This window comes from Caretta caretta, chromosome 24 (genome assembly GCF_965140235.1).
Source record: "Caretta caretta isolate rCarCar2 chromosome 24, rCarCar1.hap1, whole genome shotgun sequence".
Classification (NCBI taxonomy): domain Eukaryota; kingdom Metazoa; phylum Chordata; order Testudines; family Cheloniidae; genus Caretta; species Caretta caretta.
This window is the reverse complement of record NC_134229.1, coordinates 2,371,957-2,375,494: the sequence shown is the minus strand read 5'-3', so window position 1 is coordinate 2,375,494 and position 3,538 is coordinate 2,371,957. Positions and strand designations below refer to the sequence as shown.

At 43.5% G+C, this 3,538-nt stretch overlaps 1 long non-coding RNA gene across 1 annotated transcript; it reads left to right on the top strand.

Annotated features, from left to right (window-relative positions):
• Positions 1 to 1,578: 1,578 nt before the first annotated feature.
• On the top strand, positions 1,579 to 3,281 carry LOC142069990 (uncharacterized). The gene is made up of 2 exons (XR_012665951.1): positions 1,579 to 1,625; positions 2,691 to 3,281. It is a non-coding gene; the product is annotated as an uncharacterized LOC142069990 (long non-coding RNA).
• Positions 3,282 to 3,538: the final 257 nt, after the last annotated feature.

Below are 3,538 nucleotides of genomic sequence, written 5' to 3'. Positions count from 1 at the left end.
ACTTTGTCACTTCCTCTGTGACCTTCACCCCAACGTAACTCTATTTATTTGCACATAAGACAGGAGTGATAACAATCTAGTGGATGTTCTATTTCCCCAGGACACCAGATCTCAAAGCACTTCACAAACATTCATTAAGGTTGTTGATGTCCAAAGTGTTGGATTATTACAATGGTAATAGTTTCTTACTGGAAGACGCCCTTCGAATGAGCAATAGAGTCACTTTAAAATGCATGTCAAGGTCACTCGTGTCATTCTCCTAATTAAGTCATGATTTGGAGCTCAGAGTTTTGGACTATTTGATTTCCATTGGAAAAAAAATGGCATTTCCTTTTCAGATAAAAATTCCTTTTCAAGTTTAAGAACAGGAGATCAGCTGGCATAAATAAGCACAGCTCCGCAGAATTCAGAGATGTTCGTGGCATTTGAATCAACATCAAGTGTCTTCAACCCTGCCTGGTTAGAGGAAAGAGCCTTTGGGAAGAGAGGTTGCTATACTTTAAAAAACATTCTCATCATGCTAAGAAAGCTTTCTGCAAACTCCGGGTCTTGCAACGTGCCCTAAAGTTAGTCAGACGTTGAATTAATCTAACCTCATAACATAGCCTTGGCCGAGAAAGCCATATCTCCATTTTCCTGAGGCTTTATCAGCTGCATTTTCCTGCAAGACAAGAATTGTCTTGGCTGTTGTTGGAGGGAAATCATATTGCTGATGTGGTAAATGTTCCGGGATTGACCTCAAAGCCTTTATAAAATATTGCAATGCTTTTTATCACCCACCCTCACCTCAACGCAAGAGGAACCCTGCAGTAGGCAGCACCATGAGCTTCTGCCATCATGATCATCCTGACCCCACAGCATTGGTGACATAACTAGAGGTAGATTATGAACTGAATTTCTAATCAATGTATGGGGAAATTCACCCCTGCACAGAGGACCAACACAAAGGCCTATTCAACTCACAGGTCCCTCTTAAGACCTAATTTGAAAGATGAAATGGGACTTAGAGAGTTCAAAGACCTTATCCTCTCTTTCTTCCAGGGGCAATTTTCAAGTCATAAGGTCTGAGTCAAAACCCTCCCACACTAATATCTCACATTGATTTCTATGGGCGTTAGATCTCAAAACTTGGGGTTACAGATTCTGAACACTGAGATTTCCCCTCCCTCCTAGGAATTACAAGAGCAGTACAATGCCCGCAATACATATCAGCATATCTTAGCAGGACCAAACTGGATTCCTCTGCAGGACAGCAGACTGCGAAACTGATACAGCCCTGAATCTCCTTGACAATCACTCTCATTAGCACTCCTGAGGAGGTCACTAGAATGATACCAGGCACGAACGTGTCCTATAAAACTTTTAAAATAAAAGAAACCCGTGGGCTTGTATGTGCATGTTATACCCCATGTGAGCCTGATAACACAACAATCCTGAACACAGAAGAAAACAATTATATCAATTGCAGGAGTCATGTGCCCAGCAACATACGTTTTGTAACTAATTAGGACCTCGAGCAAAAGGATGTCTCAAGTTCTCCAGGCTGTTTAAGAAACTGTATAAAAGTGCTCGCGACTCAGGGTTCTTTAACCACTTCTCTTGACTTCTCCTCCCTGGTGACCTTGGTAAGTCTGATTTGACTCTATCTTTCTATAGCTATCAAGACGTGTTCGTGATGGTTTGATTTAGGACTGAAACTTGCACATACCTCTGTGATTACTGGCTTTATTCAGGGGTTTTCCCACTGGAAAAAATGGTAAGTTATTAAGTTGCAGGCATTGGTGGATTCAGGGTTTAGAAGTTAAGGCTGCAAACTTTCAGAGGTACATAGGAATTTCTGGACACTAGGTCCTCTTTATTTTCATTAAGAATAAAGTGTTCAACTCCCTTCGGTAGATTTGAAAAATCTCAGACCCAACTTTTCAGTTTGTGGGGTTAGGAAGAAATTCCCCCAGTTTATTGCCAAACAGATTGCTTCTGTGTGCTTCTGCGTTCTTCTGTGGCAGCTGGTACCGAACATTCTTTCAGACACATTATTTTGATCTGATCCAGCAGGGCAATGTCTATGTTCTTCTGTGCACCAGGAGCATATTAAGATGCAGAGCCACAACTGGTGTAACTCCACTGAACTCAGTTGATCAGTGCTGATTGCTACCGGCTGAGGATCTGGTTCTTACTGTTTTGTTTTCCCAAAAGCATATTGTCCATTGATTCATTTGTAAGTATTACTGACCCACAAGGTTCAGAAGCCAAAGCACCATGCTCTGATTTTGAAGGGAACTGATCTCTCTGATGAGGTTAAATCCTCACAAGGAAACTATCCCGAACAAATTTGTCCCTGCCATCCTCCTTAGAAACATTTTGTAAGAAGGAATAAAAATCCCTTGCGTGTATGACAGAAATACTCTGTGTTGTACGTTTACTTATTCCAAAGAGTGTTCTTAGGAGAAATGGACTGAGAAGTGTTCAAAAGGGTTGGATAAGAGGGGGGCTAAGAGAGAGGGGAGCAAGAGGACAAGAAGGAGAAACTGGGAGGCAATAGGTAGCCAGGACATAAGGGTCTAGGTCACCATTTCTCTACCTCTCTCTATCTCCCTGGCCGGCAATACAGTAGTAACTGAGTTTTGACCCTTATTATTCCACTGGCCCTAGCGCATTGTGTTGACTCTTTTCCCTGCTGTGTGTTTCAGGTTAACCTCCGGCGCAGAAAGATGACTTTCGATGAACTCATGAATGATGAATTGTATTATAACCCCTACTGTTACCAGGGCTGGCGCGGCTATAGAGGCCATTATGGCTGCTATAGGCCCTGGGGTTCCTGGAAGCCATACAGGTATGGGTGGGGCCATCAGTATGGTGGCCACTACCCTTACCGATGGGGCCATGGGTACGGCTATGGAAAGTTCTGGCCATGTTTAGCCGAGGAGCAATAGACCCGCAACAAGGAACAACCAGGAAACGTCAAGCGAGATATGGAATCACAGCTGGGCTTATGGGCAATGACGTTCAGAAATGCTGATTGCGCACAACTCCCATGGGAGCTCTGAGTCCTCAGCACCTCCGGAAATCTGCCCAGGATCTTTATTTCCCCACTTACACTTTATGACTTTTTCCTCTATTGTCTTCCAGAACATCTGGTGTGAAAGGCGTCACCTTGTAACGGGTGATTTCTTGTTGACTTTCATGAAACCCTGGAAATAGGTTCTTTTTACGCTGCCTACTGTCTGTCTCTTCCTGTGTACTTCTCCTCTTTTTCACATTAAACTGATTCTGCCTCAAAATATCAATCTTTTCGTTTTCCTTTCGGCTCCATTCCCGATTTACCAGCCACTATGGCCCAGATTCAAAAGAGCTACTTACGTGCCTAACTCCCACTGAAATCAGTGCGAGCCAGGCACCTAAATACCTTTGTGAATCTGGGTCTGTGGGTAACAACTCGCTGCTGGGCAGGGAACCAGTGCCTGTGCATTACTTAAGTCCCACTCAAGCCCTGTATTGCGAAGAGCATCAGGTCTGGCAAAAGTCTGTATATCATAAG